At 48.7% G+C, this 17,467-nt stretch overlaps 1 long non-coding RNA gene and 1 pseudogene across 1 annotated transcript; one reads left to right on the forward strand and one right to left on the reverse strand.

Moving 5' to 3' along the window:
• The first annotated feature begins 1,732 nt into the window (after window positions 1-1,732).
• LOC122440436 lies at window positions 1,733-7,645 on the forward strand. Its single transcript, XR_006269104.1, has 3 exons — window positions 1,733-2,381; window positions 6,561-6,716; window positions 7,511-7,645. It is a non-coding gene; the product is annotated as an uncharacterized LOC122440436 (long non-coding RNA).
• LOC122440435 lies at window positions 5,148-15,074 on the reverse strand (annotated as a pseudogene).
• Between the last annotated feature and the right edge of the window lie 2,393 nt (window positions 15,075-17,467).

A 17,467-nucleotide genomic window follows, 5' to 3' on the forward strand; every position in this document is an offset into this window, starting at 1 on the left:
TCCTACCGAGGTGTAAGGAGGCATCGCAGGACAGCTTCTCCTGGGCTGGCGGCTTCCCCTTCCTTAGGTTCCCCAGCAGTGTGCGCGTGTTCTGAGCAGCGTTTTGAGGTTTCTTCTTTCCTGGGTATGTTGTTGCTAGATGGAGGCATCTTTTTTCTTAAATTTATTATTATTATTATTTGTGTCCTCCGGGTCTTCCCAGGTGGCGCTAGTGGCAAAGAACTCGCCTATCAATGCAGGAGACATAAGAGCCTGGGGTTTGATCCCTGGGTTGGGAAGATTCCCTAGAGGAGGGTACAGCAACCCACTCCAGAGTAGTTTGCCTGAAGAATCCCATGGACAGAGGAGCCTGGTGGGGCATGTGAGATCTAGTTCCCTGACCAGGTTTTGAACCTACACACCTGCCTTGAGAGGGCAGAGTCTTGGCCACCTGATCACCAAGGACGTGTGAGATGAAGGCAACTTTGGTATGGGTTGTGGCTCTTTTCTCAGCCCTTGGGGTCAATCTACCCTCTCATCTCTCCTAGTGGGTGTCCAGGTGTGTATGTGTGTGGGTGTGTGTGTGTGTTAGTCACTCAGTCGTGTCTGACTCTTTGTGACCCCATGGACTGAAGCCTGCCAGGCTCCTCTGGCCATAGGATTCTTCAGGCAAGAATACTGGAGTGGGTATCCATTCCCTTCACCAGGGGATCTTCCCAACCCAGGGATCAAACCCAGGTCTTCCGCATTGCAGGCAGATTCTTGACCATCTGAGCTATCAAGGAAGCCCAGTGGGCTTCCACACCAATCACCAAAAAGCAGACACCTTCACTCTACATCACAGCCCCCTTCCTCTTGCCCTCTGGATCCCAGCCCCAATACCTCACTTGAGCTTTCTTAAGCCAAAGTCAGCCTCAGTCTTGCGTGTTCTGTCTTCGGGATATATTTCAAAATCTATGAAGTCTTCTTTCTCTCTGGGCTCTGGGTTAACCTATGTCCTAAAAGTGTATGATAGCGTTTTTTTGTTTTTGTTTTTTGGCTTCACTGCAGGGCATGTGGGATCTTAGTTCCTTGAGGAGGGATTGAATCCCAAGGACCAGTGAAAGTATGGACTCCCAACCACTGGACCACCAGGGAAGTGCCAGTGTGACAGGGATTTGCATGCAGCAACAGCTTTCCTGAAGAAATCTCTTCACCCATCTCTCTCCCTTTTTTTTTTCTCTCTTTTAAAAAAATATTTTAATTGCAGAGAATTTCAAAATAGGCAGCAGCGAAGAGGACATGTGATAAAGCCACATGTGCCTACTTCCACAGTCCTCATGGCCAGTCGCGCTCCATCCTGTCATGGGTTCAACTACTTCTGTTCCCAGGGAGAGAGGGGAAAGTACTGACCCTCAGACTGTGATCTTATTTAGAAACAGGGTTTTTGCAGATCCTCAAGTTCAGAAAAGATCATTCGGATGGGCCCTAACTCAACATGACTGGTGCTCTTATAAAAAGGGGAAATTTGAACACACACACCCACACACAGGGACTACGTCATTTGAAGATGAGGACACAGATCATGGTGACCAACCAAATAAAGAAGTGCAGAGTGTTCGTCACTAGGTCATGTCTGACTCTGCGACCCCATGGACTGTAGCCTGCCAGTCTCCTATGTCCATGGGCTTCTCCAGCTGAGAATATTGGAGTGGGTAGCCATTCTCTTCTCCAGGGGATCTTCACAACTCAAGGATGGAACCCAGGTCTCTTGCATTGCAGGTGGATTCTTTACTGTCTGAGCCACCAGTGAAGCCCATTGGATATGCAAAGAAGTGCAAAGGACACCAACAAACTGCCTGAAGATAGAGGACAAGGATAGGACAGAGCCTGCCTCACAGCCTCCACAGGAATCAGCCCTGTTGATACATATTTTTTTCTGGGCTGGGCCACCAGGCATGCAAGGATCTTAGTTCCTTGTCCAGGCCTTGAACCCATGTCTCCAGCAAATGGAAGCACAGAGTCCTAACCACTGGATACCAGGGACATTCCAACCCTGCTGACATCTTTTTTTTTTTCTTTTTTTTTTAAACCTCTTTTTTTCTTAATAATGTTTATTTATTTACTAAGCCGGGTGTTCCTTGCTTTGTGGAGGCTTTCTCTAGTTTCAGGGATCAACAGCTACTCTCTAGTTGCGGTGCATGGGCTTCTCATTGTGGTGGCTTCTCTTGTTGCAGAGCACAAGATCTAGGTGTTCAAGTTTAACTGGGGCACACAGGCCCAGGTGCTCCTTGCATGTGGAATCTTCCCACAGGAGGGATCGAACCTGTGTCCGCTGCATTGGCAGGCAGATTCTTAACCACTGGACCATCAGGGAAGTCTCCTGCTGACATCTTGATCATGGACTTCTGACTTCCAGAACTGTAAGATGGTACAGTTCTATTATTTGTTTTTTAAAAATCAGGTTATTACATTTATTTTACATTATTAGTTTTTTTCTTCTTCTTTCTGGCTTTACCGTGTGGCAGGTGGAACTTACCCCACCAGGGATCCAACCCATGCCCCCTGCAGTAGAAGCAATCAGTCTTAACCACTGGACTGGGATGGAAATCCCAGTTCTATTGTTGAAGCCCTCCTCTGTGCTACTTTGCTAAGGCAGCCTAGGAAATGAATTCACACATTATGCCCTGATTATTAGCACATGCCTGACACCGAATCCTTTTGAAAATTATTTATTTATTTATTTTTGACTACTTGGGTCTTTCATTCCTGCTCGGGGGTTTTCTCTAGTTGCGGCAAGCAGGGACTAGTCTCTAGCTGTGGTTTGCAGGCTTCCTTCCTTGTGGTGGCTGCTCTCGCTGTGGAGCTCGGGCCCTGCAAGCTCAGTAGCTGTGGGTCACGGGCTTAGTTTCCCAGCCACATGTGGAACTGTCCCAGATTAGGGACTGAACCTGTGTCCCCTGCATTGGCAGGCAGATTCTTAACCACTGGACCACCGGGAAAGTCAGGGATCACTTTTTCTGATGCCTTTTTCATCCTCGATCTGGTCAAGGAATTGCAGCATGGAGCAGCAAGTTCTGACCTCTTTCTTCACCCTGTTTCCTGTTTTCAGCTGTGCTATGAACAGCTGAACCGTATTAAGCATCTCTGTGACTAGGCTGGGAGCTGTCAGAGCAATAGAATTGTCTTTCTTGGGGCCTTGGTTCCCTGTGGGACTGATGAGAGGCAGAGGGAGAGGCTGGAAATGGTTAGCTCAGGATTTCCCACTCAGCCTCTGTATCCCTTCCTATTACTTGCTCCAAATCGCTTTTTTTACTTTTTCTTTAATCAAAAAGTGCATTATTAAAAAAATGTATTATTATTCCTAATGGAAATATAGTAGATTTACAATGATGTGTCAGTTTCAGACGCACAGCAAAGTAACTCAGCTATGCAAGCAAGTATGTGAGATCTTAGTTCTCCAACCAGCGATCAAACCTACACCCTCAGCACTGGAAACATGGGATTCAAACCACCGGACTGTCAGATTTTTCTATTTCTCTCTGTCAAATACGATGCTTTAAGGATCACAATTTATGTCTAAGGAGGACTTTTGAAGAGTGTGTTGTGAGCTCTGAAGCCAGTCCCGAGAAGCATTCCAGAGATGTTTTCAGGGAGGAGCTGTTCAGTCAATGGGTCACTGTGGTCACATGGCCGGGCCCACACACCAGATGGCAGTTTTGGCTGACTGTAAAGAAACTACCACATTATTTTGTACTCTGTGTTGTGACTATTAAAAAAATAACAACTTGGGGGATTAGGGACATCCTTGACCTCTATCTAGATTCTAGATGCCAGCAGCAGCCCCATCCCAGGGGGAAGAACAAAAATGTCTCAGACATTGCCAAAAGTCCCCTGGGGCTGTGGAATCACCTGGGAAGAGAAAGACCGATTCAGCTCCATGAAAGTGACAAAGCAATGGTCTTGTCCTGGCCATATTTCCTCTGGGCAATGTCTTACAATATCTTGGCGCCTAAAAGCAGCCCCAAATCAGCCTTTTGAAAACAGTTAAGTCATGGATGGGGTACATCAGGAGGGAGCCAGGGTGAAAATGCAGAGTCCTGGGCCCTGGAGGCAAATTCTGCAGGTCCTGGTAGAGCCCAGGGAGCTGTATTTCACAACCTCTCCACTTGGAAATTTAAAACAGCATTTTCCCCAGCTCTATTAAGATGTAATTGACAAATAGAAATTGCATATATTTAAGGTGTACACCATGATGATTTGGTATATATAATACACCCACTGTAAAATGACTACCACCATCAAGCTAATGCATTCATCACCTCACTTGGTTCTCTTTTTCATTTTTTGGCCATACCACACAGCCTGAGGGATCTTAGTTCTTCAACCAGCAACTGAACCTGCACCCCCTGCATTGGAAACACAGAGTTTCAACCACTGAACCACCAGGGATGTCCTTAGCTGGCATTTTTTGTATGTAGAGTAAGAATACTACCGTCCAACTACACGATTCAGTATTATCAGCTATAATCACCACACTGTACATTAAATCCTCAGAACTTACTCATCTAACAACTGAAAGCTTAAATCCTTCAATCAAATTTGCCCCCAGCTCCAGGCAACCACCCTTCTACTCTCTGCTTCTGTGCGTTTGATTTTTTAAAATTTCACATGTAAAGGAAACATGGTATTTATGTTTCCATGTTTGGCTTATGTCATTTAGTATGATGTCCTCCAGGCATGTACTCCATGGTGTTGCAAATGGTAGGATTTCCTTCTTGATGGCTGAATAATATTTCCTGTGTGTATATGTGTCTGATGATTCCTTTCTTCTTTCTTTTTGGCTGCACTGAGTGGCATGTGGCATCTTACTTCCCTGACCAGGGATCAAACCCATGCCTCTTGCAGTGGAAGCACGGACTCCCAACCACTGAACTACCAGGGAAGGCCCTGTAGCACTTCTGCTTTATTCAACCATCCATTGACAAATGCTGAGGTTTCTTCCATATCTTGGCTACTATGAGTAATGTTGCAAAGAACATGGGGTGCAGATATTTCTTCAAGAGTGATTTCATTTCCTTTGGATATATACCCAGAAGTGAGATTGCTGGACCATATGGTAGTTTTACATTTAATCCCATGAAGAGCCTCCACACTGTTTTCAATAATGGAAATTACTTCCTAACATTGTATTATATATTTGCTTTTATGGCTTGTCTCCCCTATCACCATGTAAGATCTCTGAGGGTAGAAACAAAATAGAGTGTTCAATATGTATTTAGAGGTTTGAATTCTTTTTTAAATAAGCTTACTAAAGCAAAATTTAGAGGCCACAAAATTTTCACCCATTTTAAGAACAGAAATCAATGTTTCCTTAATAAACTTGCCGAGTAGTGCGATTGCATCACTATCCACTTTTGAAATACTTACATCACTCCAAGAATCCCCATGCTTGGTTCCAATTAATCCCCATTCCTGCCTTCAGCCCTAGGCAATCACCAATCTATTTTCTGTCTCTATAGATCTGTCTCTTATGGACCTTTAATAGAATTGGTCATACAATTTATATTATTTTGTGTCTGACTTCTTTCACTAAATAAGCATAATTATTTTGAGTTCCATCGTGTTAGTATGTGTCAGCATTTTGTTCCATTTTCTTGCTGAGTTATACTCCATCGAATGGATGAACCAAACAAATCAGCTGATGAGTTGTTTTCACTTTAGGAGTATTTTGAAAAACGCTGCTGTACATATGCACAGACAAGTCTCTGTGTGGACATATCCGTTCATTTCTCTTGGGCAGATACCTGGAGTCAAATTTCCAGGCCACATAGTAAGTTTAGGTTTGCTTTTCTGAGAAACTGCAAAACTGTTTTCCAAAGTGGTAGTGCCATTTTGCATTCGAGGTTGAGATTATGAACATACCATTTTACAGACGATGAAACCAGCGGAGACTTGTCAGGAGATTTGTGAAAGTCTACTTGGAGTGCCAAGTGTTGGAGTTGAGATTCAAATCTGTTTGTTTTTGTTTTTATCTTTAGAATATGCACTCTTAAAACTAACATCACAAATGCTGCTGATAATGAATCACACCTACCCACCTCCATTTGCCTTTCATGACAGATTTAACTATTCTCGGACAGGAGGCTTAGGGAAAGGCAGTAGATGTCGGATGTCTGAATTTGAGGAAGAATGTGTGCTTCGTAGATACATGAGAAAGATGTGGAGAGTGTGAGGATGGAGAGATGGATTAGAAGCCCTTCGAAGATGTCTAATGAAATGACAGGTCCAAGCAACCATCCCTGGAGGATCAAATCATTAGGGAACAGTCAGAGAATTAACCAAGGTAGGATTAGGTGGATGGCATGTGAACCTCTTGATCAGTTGTAGTCCTCAGATACGGAAAGAGAAACGCAGAATCCTGTCCTCCTGGTGAGTGTCTCCAGCACCACCTAGAACGAATTAATAGCTTTCGTTTCTTGAATTGACTGGTGACAAAGGAACATGTTAAGTGACATAAGGGGATGCCATAAGCCAATATCAAACTGGGAAACTGCAAGGCAAACAGCCTGGCTTTTTTTTTTTTTTGCCTGACCATACAGCATCTGGGATCTCAGCACCCCAACCAGGGATTGAACCCCTCGCGCCTGCAGTGGAAGCTCTGAGTCCCTTCGCAGCCCCAAACTCCAGTACTCACGGAGCATGTTCACGACCACTTCATGGGTGACTTCACCACGAGCGCTGGTGGCCCGACATAGGTAGGTGCCCACCACCTCCCGCTTGACAGGCCTCAGGTCCCCGATGGGCAGCGAAGCCCTGTCCCCTTTCCGGCTACAGTTCAGCTTGGGGATTGGGTTCCCCTGGGCCGCACACTTCAGGGCTGCTCCGAGCCTTCCTGCCACGACCAGTTTCCCAGGCAAACCCGCTGGTCTAGTCGGGGGCCTTCTGAAGAAACACAGCAAATGGGGAGTGGGGGAAATAGGGCAGATTAGGGATCTGGGCACCACTCACCTTCTGGGTCTATGTGTAAGAAGACTTAGGTGGGAATCTGGGTAACGGCCTCACCAGGGTCGGGGAGGGGTGCTTGGAGGGCAGGAGCTCTTAGGGTCTTGGAGCTTAGGGGTCATTGTCCAGCGGCCTCACTCACACAGGACACGGAGCTCCAGGGTCTGGTGTTTGTGGACCACCAGCCCAGCCACCTCCAGTTCAGCAGAGCAGGAGGAACTGCGCCCATTGTCCTCGGCACATGGCGTTGAGCTGCAACTGGGCCCTCGGGCCCAGAGGCCCAGCCGGGTCTCCGTTCAGCGTCACCACAGTTGCAGCACGGGCCTCGCACTCCACGGTCACCGTAGTCCATTCTGAGACCTCGGGTGGGCTCAGCGTCCGGGAGAGAGCCGGGACGCCTGGAGGTCGGGCACGCACACAGTGGGCCCCGCCCCTGGCGTTAACCCCGCCCCAGCGTTATCCCGACCCTCCCTCGGAAGGCTCACTTGGGTTTCTACTTACTGTAGATGATCACGCTCTCTCCCGTCTTCCGGATCTCGTTTCCCAGACTCACTGAACACTTCAAGGACGTGGTGCCCTCTTCCTCCTCGTTTCCCTCGATCCAGGCCTCGGCCAAGACGGGTCACCATTGTACATGATACTGGATTCCAGTTTCTGGTGCCCCAGCACCAGGTAGACCTCAGCGTCCCAGGCTGGGAATAGTCCATCCAGCGTGCACTTCACCGGCCACCGTGAGCCTACTTCCACAACCCGGGGGGCCTCAAGGTGCGGGTCGGTCGATGGCAGGACTGGCGAGACAGAGCCGGTGTAGACAGAGAGGGGGCAGACAGACATCCTAAAACCCTCTCAAGGGCCATTTCCATCCCCCCGCCAGGAACGCCCTCTTCCAGGGAAACTGGCTGAGTCACTCTTCTCAGGACACACATACCACTTGCCCTGGGTCACAGCCTTCTCAGATCATCTTGCAGTGCAGGCACCCCACCCAAAACATTCCACCCCAGTGGCCAAGAAGATGCTCTTCCCAGAAGCCTTTGCAATCAAGGTCGCCACTGTCTCAGCAGCCCTATGGCCAGGGGCCTCTCCTTCCCAGGGACCCCGCATCCCAAGCAAGAAATCCCCCTCATCCCATCTTCTCTGCTGGCTCCCCAGTGCCTCACCACAGGTCTGGAGCTTCCTGGGGGCCGAGGTGTTCTGGAAGAGTTCCAGCCCTTGCGACCGCAGGTCCAGTTCTGAGCGGCAAGAGAAATTGGTGCCATGGTCCTCTCTTCTAGGCTGCACCGTGAACATGACCTCGGCGGGCTCCCCCTTTCCCACTGGCTGCCGGCCCAGCTCCTCCTCCCCTCGGAGCAGCACCATGGAGAGGTGGTCCCGGGGGGCCCCGCCAGACACCAGGCAGCTCAAGTTGAGTTCTTCACCCACAGGCTGCCAGAGGGGCAGAGGAGCCAGCTCCACGCGCTCCGGGATCCCTGCAGGGGGAAGGGGTGTTGTGTGAACAGGACAGGCTGGCTGCCTGCTCACAGTGGGTGTGTTGGGGCCCTGGACACACCTGCTCCAGGAACCTCACCATTTTCTCCCCAGAAGACTCCCCAAACCACCTAAGCCAGATCGGAATGTTAAGAGCTTCAGCATAACCTGGTGAGACCTCCCCAAGTGGTTGTGAAGGAGGCAAAACAATTCTTTATTCACTGCAGCATCTGAGAGTCACAACTGGGAAAGGAAGTTCAAGGTCTATTGCCAGGAGTCCCAGCAATACATTACACTTTAACTGCCCAGTCTCTAGACTCTGCTGTAAAATAAAAAGAGGAAGTTCTTCCTTCCCTTTGTGGCCTTATTTTTCTCCACGGCAACTCTCACCTCTGACATACAAGATCATCGACTGAGTTCATTGGTTTCTCTACTCTTCCCACCATGGAATATCAGCCCAGGAGGGCAGGGATGTTTGTTTTGTCCCCATATGTACGGTTGGCACCCAGGAGGTGTTCTGTGTTTCTAGAAAGAATGAAATAGAGCCACCCACACTGATTCGAGGTCTTTCAGGAGTTTCCTTTTAAGGGTTCCTGAATGAACTGTGTGATCCCCTGAAATGTCAAACATATCAGGACAGACACTCAAAATGAAGCCCTGAGTATCCCCTGAAGCCACCATCTGTGGGCAGGGTATCCACAGCCGGGGTCTCCATTCTTCATGAGGTAATAGAACTCCAGCCTGGATCTTCCTGCCAGTGGAAATTGCCAACAGAGCCCCAGTGAACTGTGGCTTAGCACTGAGACACTCCCCGGACTTCCCAGGAAGGGGTCTTGAGGCCTCCCACTTCTAGTCCATTCTCAAGAGGTCCTGAAGTGTCACTTAAATAGCAGCAATGTTGGTTTTCAGACCTGAGTTCACCTTCTCCCCAGGTTGCCAGCATCAAAAAAAAAAAAAAAAAAAAGAGCAGTGATCTTAAAATGTCAGGAGGCTGGAGTTGATTCCTAGCTTTTCTGCTTCCTTGCTTTGGCCAGTGAGGGAGTGACTTTGCCACCGGAATAATCCCTGCCCTTGGGGTTAGGGAGAGGAAGCCTGAGTTTTCTAAGCTATAAACTGGGTCTAATGAGAGTAGGGCTCTTGTTATTATCATTATTAATTTACTTTTAAATATTTATTACCTTATGTGTGTGGGATCTCACTGCAGCATGCCAGATCTTTCCTTGAAGCAAGAAGACTCTTCCCTGCGGCAAACCATACTTCTCTCTAGTTATGGTGGGCGGGATCCAGGGTGCTCAGTAGATGTGGTGCTTGGACTTAGTTGCCCTTTGGCATGTGGCATCATAGTTTCCCAGCCAGGGACGCGAACTTCTGCATTGGAAGGCAGATTCCTAACTGCTGTACCCCCAGGGAAGGCTCATAATGTTTTTTTTCGGACTATTTTTTTTTTCAGACTATTATTAATCCACTTCAGAAGTTAAGAGGTTGACTGTAAACTGGAATGATGTTACTTTTTAAGGTGAGGAATGTGTGTGCATGCTCAGTCGTGTCTGATTCCTTACGACCCCATGGACTGTAGCCCACCAGGCTCCTCTGTCCATGGGATTTTCCAGGTAAGAATCCTGGAGTGGGTTGCCATTTCCTTCTCCAAGGTGAGAACTACATTCTTGAAAAAAAAATTTTTTTTAATTTATTTATATGGCTGTGCTGGGTCTTCATTGCACACACAGGATCTTTTAATTGTAGCATGTGGGGTCTAGTGCCCTGATCAGGGATGGAACCTGGCCCCCTGGGAGTATAGAGTCTTAGCCACTGGGCCACCAGGAAGTCCCTGATACTCCCTTCTTGTACACACCACCGCCCACGACATGTGTGACCTGGATTGGGTCCACAGCTAGCTGCTCCCTGGCTTCCTGTAAGGTCAGCCTTCTGCTCTAGATGCCTGCCTGCTCACACACTCTCCATGGCTCCCTATCACCGGAAGGAGGTCCCAGTTTCTCAGTGTGGTATTCGAAGTCCTGCCAAACTCAGCTCCAGTGACATCAATCCATTGATATTCAGTCCCTCTAACCTCCTCAATCCCACGTCAGCTTGTTTCCCCACTCCAAACTTTTGGCCAGGCTGTTCCTTCTGTCTACCCTTTAAAAAAAAAATATTCTTTTATTTTTGGCTCTGCTGAGACTTCTTGCCGTGTGAGCTTTTCTATTATTGAGGTGAACCGGGGTACGCTCTAGCCGTGTTGTGCAGGCTTGTTATTGGGGTGGCTTCTCTGATGGGGATTCTGGGCTCTAAGGCTAGCAGGCCTCAGTGTTGTGGCCCACGGGTTTAGTTGCTCTGCACCATGTGGGATCTTCTCGGATCAGGGATTGAACCTGTGTCTCCTGCACTGACAGGCAGATTCTTTACCACTGAACCACCAGGGAAGCCCTGTTCCTTCTGTCTAGCATGCTTGTCTTTACCAACTCCTGTGCGTGCTTCCGGTTAGGGGCCTCTCCTGCAAAAATTACAACTCTTTCTAGAGAAATTTCAGCCACCCAGAGATGCTTCTTCATCTAAATACTGGCAGTGGGGTAGGACCAAGCTACAGTCTCTCCTAGGTGACCCTTTGCTAGTGGGTGAAACTGTGTGATCCATTTCACAGAGGTGAAAACTAAGGCAAAGTCTGGCACCCAAAGAGGGAGAAATTTAGCAGAACCGGGACTCAGACCTGGAGGGTGGTGCTTTCAATCTCAGGCTGAGATGCAGAGGGTCCTACGAGGAGGTTTCCAGAGGGTTTTTCAGAGGCCACTGAGATTGTTTGGGGACTTTGCTCACTTGGCCAGCAGCTGTTCAAACATTCCCGAAACCAGAAACAAAGCCACTGTTTGCCCCAAAGCTTCTTTTACTCAGGCACTGTGAAGGTGAATGTCCCTCAGGCCTCATTGCATCATTAGACCTTTCCAAGGGGGTCAAGTGAAAATCAATCAGGAAGCCATATGTTCCCCCTCACTCCCCCACATGAGGATCACTCCAGCACATGGACTTAGTTGCTCACAGGCATGTCTTGGTTCCCCCACCAGGGATTGAACTTGTGTTCCTTCCACTGCAAGGCAGGTTCATAACCACTGGATCACCAGGGAAATCCCTCTTTCTTCCTTTTTCATTTTCTCTTGGTTTGAATTTCGTGTATCTATTTATCGCTTATGTCATGCTAACTCACTGTCACACTTCAAACGTCCAAAGGAAATAAAAGGCACATGGAGAAAATGCATCCTCTGCCCTCTCCTGGAGCACCCCGCCAACCCCGGTTTCTCTTGTCACAGCCAGCTACTTTTGCTGTGTTTCTGTCCAGAGCTCTTTAATGCAGAAACACAACCTCTCTCTCCCCGCCCCCATGTCTCCCTAACACTGTGGTACCTTGACAGTCATTCTGGGCAGATGTTACTTCTTTTGAACTTGACAATACCTCAAATTTTCTGTCTCATTCTTTTACACAGTTGCATACTATTCCATGGGATGACTGAACCATTGTTTCTTTCCTTAACCCCCTATATTTTTTTTAGAGATTTTTTTTAATTTGGACCATTTTTAAGCTCTTATTCAATATGTTACAATATTGTCTCTGTTTTATGTTTTGGTTTTTTGGCTGTGTGGCATGTGGGATCCCAGTTCCGGACCAGACATCAGACCCACACCCCCTGCACCAGAAGGTGAAGTCTTAAGCACTGGACCACCAGGGAAGTCTCCCCAGTTCCCTACATTTGAGTGACTTGCAAACTATTTCCCTTCCAGATCAAGCCACAGTGAATAACCCCCTACCTGCTTCAGTTCCCTCCTGAGTGGGAACACCTATAGGCCCAATTTCTAGAAGTGGGATTTCTATGTCAAAGGACCCACACATGTGACATTTTGGGGACTGATGTCTGCTTCTCCACCAGAAGTTGTGACTCTTGGTATCCCCACTCTGTCAGCAATGTCCACAGACTGTCTGTTTCCCCACACTCTTGCCAGACCAGTTGTTACCAGTTTTTTGGATTGTTGACAATGTTTGAAAAACAAAAAATCTCAGGGCTAATTTTAACTCACATCTTTTACTTATTTATCTATTTCTTGGTCTCAAGGCTTGTAGGGACCCTGACTGGGTACCCGGGTACTGAACCCAGGCAACATCAGTGCCTCTACACTACCAGGAAACACACGGCAGTTTTTTTTTTTTTTTAAAAGAGTCAGATCTAGGACCATCTCGCCTTATTAAAGAGGCCTAGAGAGACAGCAATCTGGAACGTTCTGAATCCCTGTCCATATTCAAAGGGCACCCTAAGGAAGTTCAAGGAGGGAGTCCAGATGACATCAAGACTTTCCAAAATGGGCCTCCTGCCCCTCAATGAGACCCTGCCTCCACTCACCAAGTTACAAAGGCTTTCCAAACTGCTGGGACTCCCCTGTCCACCTCCCCGACCCAGTCTGCCTAGCCCAGGCCCGGGACCCAGCCACTCACAGTATACGCTGAGGATCATCGTAGCTATTGTCTGTTCGTTGCGACAGTTTGAGTAGCACAATAGGTTGATGTCTTCTTGTACATCACTCAGTTCAAAAACCTTCCAGTTGTTCCCATGGCCCACTACCTTCTTGTTTAATTCTGTCTCTAGGCCAAACATTGCCTTTTGGTCACAGGAGATACTGCAGTTCACCCTCAGGGAGCCTCCACGGGGTATGATGGCTTTTGAAGGATGTATTGATGTTCTGGCACCTCCAGGCCCTGGAATCAAAAGCAGGGGGAGGGGTCAGGCATGACAGCTGGGGCTCATCAATATTACTGCATCCAGCCCATGCTGGGAACACAGCACTGAACAAGACAAAACTCTGCCTTCAGTGTGGGAGACAGAAAAAGTCATGAGCAAACAACATAATTAACAACTGATGCTGACAAGGGCTTTGGGAAAGATGAAACAGGATGGGAGAACAGACAGTGCCTTGGTGACCCGGGAATGTGTGAGCAGAGATCAGGATGCAGAGCAGGGGCAGGCCATTCCAGAGAAAAGGGAAATGACCTCCAGGAAAAGCAAGTGCAGAGGTCCTGAGGCAGGGTGGCTGGAGCAGAGTAAGGAGATAAGTTGGGGAAAAATGAAGTCAGGAGGATCAAGTAAGCAGTGTCAAGCCATGCCAGGGATATGGTCTTCATTCTGAGGACCTTGAGTGGCCATGGAGGATGTTAGCAAAAGAGAGGCGTGAAGTCAGTGTCTGTTTCCCTCCCAAGAGGTCAAGAGTGAAGAAGTTCCAATCAGGCTGGTCCCCACTCCCTTGGACAAGTGGTTTCCCCTCTCTGGCCCTCACTTTCCCCTATCTGTAGAGTGCGAATAGAGTCACAGGGCAGGTAGCCAGTGGCTGCAGGAAAGAAGGAGGGGATCTGTTCTGATAAGCTCCCCCAGACCATGGTGCTTTCAAACTGAAAAAATATCTGTGTGAGCCCACCCATCCTAATTCTGCCACCGTCCGCCCTGGGCCCCCCTCAAAATGATCTCTGTCTTCAGCTTTGGGTCTACTCCATCTAGAATGGAGGTGTGTGGAAACAGCAGCTCTGCGAGTTCTCCAAGGGTGATTCTGGGATCCTTCGCATTTCAGAAGGAAATGGTGAGACCTGAAGGGAGGCTGGGGCTTCCCTGGTGGCTCAGATGGTAAAGAATCCACCTTCCAAAGCAGGAGATGTGGGTTGGATCCCGCGGTCAGGAAGATCCCTTGGAACAGGCAATGGCAACCTGCTCCAATATTCTTGCCTGGCAATTCCATGGACAAGAGCCCCATGCAAAAGGGGAGGTTACTCAGCTAGAAAGGGGTAGAATCCAGATTGGAATCCCGATTAGAACTCTTTGTTGAGCTGGTGTGGATGTTTCAGTCTCTTACTTTCTGACAGTGACCACCATCTGAGACCAGCTGTCCCCCTTCTCTCCTTCCTCCCGACTGAGCATGCGAAGGGCGGCTGGGGCATCCCACTTCTCAACCTCCGCTCCCTGGGCAAGTCAGCCCTGGAATCCCCGTGAGCAGAGTCCAGGACTTCCCCCGGGGGCACCGGGTGAGGAACAGAATGTGCATGGCGGGGTGGTGGGGTGGGGACCCCAGTCTACCTAAGCTTGGGGTGGCCCTCCTCACAGACCACCTCCTGGGCCAGGACCCAACCGCTGAGAGGCGGCAGCTACTAACTTCTCCACTTAACAGCGGGAAATCCGCGGTCCGAGAGCGCACAGTCGGGCCATGAAGGGTCTGGATGGGAACCCACGGCTGTTGACTTTCAATCTAACCCCAACTTTCCAGAAACAGCGACCTGAGTACGAATGGCCTTATTCCCAGCCGGTCGCGGGCTGGTCCTCCCACGGCTTCAGGACGCACCCCGCATCCTGACTCGACGGCAGCCCCCGCCCCTAACTCACCCGGCAGCAGAGTCCAGAGCACCGCCAGGAGCGCAAGCCGCGCGGCACCGGCAGCGCCTGGAGCCATCGCAGGCGGAGGAGCGGGCTGGTGCCAAGGAGCGCGGCCAAGACTGGCGCCAGGGCGTCAAGGGTCCTTTCATACCGCGGGCCGAGGGGGCGGAGGGGGCGGTGCGCCGGGGAAACCTTGCGCTTTCCCCTCCCGAACCCGGACCCGAACCCGGACCCTGGCTTTTCCAGATTGAGAGAGTACCCGGCCGGATCCTGCTTTGTCCCCCTTCGCTGGGCACTCAGCACCGGAATTTCCGAATTGAAATCCTGAGGGCTGCCTAGCGGCAGCGGCCATAAAACAAACGACAGGACTACTCCCGGCCCTAGGGGGCCCGTCCCTGAGCTGACCTGGCCTTGATTGTGCGTTTACACTGCGCTAAGGGCTTTATAAAGCCTTTGTCTGTGTAGCTCACCACAAACCGTGGAAAATTCTTCAAGAGAAGGGAATTCCAGACCACCTTACCTGCCTCCTGCGAAACCTGTATGCAGGTCAAGAAGCAACAGTTAGAACCAGAGGTGGAACAACTGACTGGTTCCAAATTGGGAAAGGAGTCTGTCAAGGATGTATATTGTCACCCTTCTTATTTAATTTTGATATGCAGAGTACATCATACGAAATGCCTGGCTGGATGAAGCACAAGCTGGAATCAAGATAGCAGGGAGAAATATCAATAAACTCAGATATGCAGATGACTCCACCCTTATGGCAGAAAGCAAAGAGGAACTGATGAAGGTGATGAAGGTGAAAGAGGAGAGTGAAAAAGTTGGCTTAAAACTCAATATTCAAAAATGAAGATCTGGTCCCATCACTTCATGGCAAATAGATGGGGAAATTATGGAAACAGTGACAGGCTTTATTTTCTTGGGCTCCAAAATCACTGTGGACCGTGACTGTACCCATGAAATTAAGAGATGCTTGCTCCTTGGAAGAAAAGCCATGACAAACCTAGACAGCTTACTAAAAAGCAGAGACATTACTTTGCCTACAAAGGTTGGTATAGTCAAAGCTATGGTTTTTCCAGTAGTCATGTATGGATGTGAGAACTGGATAATAAAAAATGCTGAGTGCCAGAGAATTGATGCCTTTGAACTGTGGTGCTGGTGAAGACTCTTTAGATTCCCTTGGGCTGCAAGGAGATCAAACCAGTCAATCCTAAAGGAAATCAGTCTTGAATATTCATTGGAAGGACTGATGCTGAAGCTGAAGTTTGGCACCTGATTCAAAGAGCCAACTCATTGGAAAAGACCCTGATGCTGGGAAAGATTGCAGGCAGAAGAGAAGGGTTCAACAGAGGATGAGACGGTTGGATGGCATCACCATCTCAATGGACATGAGTTTGAGCAAGTTCTAGGAGATGGTGAAGGACAGGGAAGCCTGGAGTGCTGCAGTCCATGCAGTCTCAAAAAGTAGGACACAGCTGAGCAACTGAACAACAACAAGAAGCAGGGAAGATCCAGCACAGTCAAAAATAAACAAGTAAATTTTTTTAAAAAAAGAGCCTACTGTGAACCAGGTACTGGGGACACAGTAATGAACAGAATAGACCAAATTTCCTGCTATCATGCAGAGATCATTTATTAATAGTAGGAGCAACAGAAACAAAATTCAATATGTAAAGGTGGTCCATTGGCTAAGATTCTGCTGTCCAAATGCTGGGGCCCCAGGTTCCATCCCTGGTCAGGGAACTAGATCCCACGTGGCATAACTGAGTTCTAATGCCACAACTAAAGATTCCCCAAGTGGACGCAGAAGATGGAGGGTCACCCAAGTGGCAACTAAGACTCGACACAGCTAAATAAATACATAAACATTAAAATACATATATATATATAGGGAGATGTAGCTTGTGCTTAGTTCTAAGAGAAAAATAAAGCAGGGAAGGGAATAGGAAATGTCAGGATTCCTAAAGCAATAAATAGAGTGACATGGGAAAGACTGAGAAGGTGACACTGATCAAGAAACGGAGGGAGGTGAGGAGGGAGTCCTAAGGATATCAGGGAAGGAATGTACCAGGTAGAGCTCACTGGATGTGCAAAGGCCCTGAGGTAGGAACTGCCTTAAAGAACAGCCAGGAGGCTGGTGTGGCTGGAGTGCAGTGAGGAAGGGAGGGAGTTAGGGGAGAGGAAGGCATGGAGGGGATGGTGTAGAGCAAGGGCTGGGGAGAACTTTGGCTTTTCCTCTGAGTGAACTGAGATCCATGGAGGGTTCTGAGCAAAGGGGAGACACCCCTGACTTGGGAGTTTACAGGTACCCTCTTGAGACAGCAGGAGCTACAGTCAGAGGTGGGGTGGGTGGAGGACTGGGTGGAATCAGGAAACTGGGAGTAGTGATGGTGCCTAGAGTGGGCAGTGAGGACCAGAGATGTGGTTCAATCTGGCGTTCATTTTGCCAGCAGGGCACCTTGCACTTGATGCATGGTGGAGTCAAGGTTAGCTCCTTGGTCCTGCTCTGATGTCCTGAGGGGGTGGAGGGCCATTTCCTGAGATGGAAAATGGGATGATAATGGGGGATAGTTTGGCAGAAAAATTTGTGCCCCCAGTCTACATGCTCTTTGTGCTTTCTTGAAAGAAAGGGGAGCAGATGCTCCTCC

This window comes from Cervus canadensis, chromosome 4, assembly GCF_019320065.1.
Source record: "Cervus canadensis isolate Bull #8, Minnesota chromosome 4, ASM1932006v1, whole genome shotgun sequence".
Classification (NCBI taxonomy): Eukaryota; Metazoa; Chordata; class Mammalia; order Artiodactyla; family Cervidae; genus Cervus; species Cervus canadensis.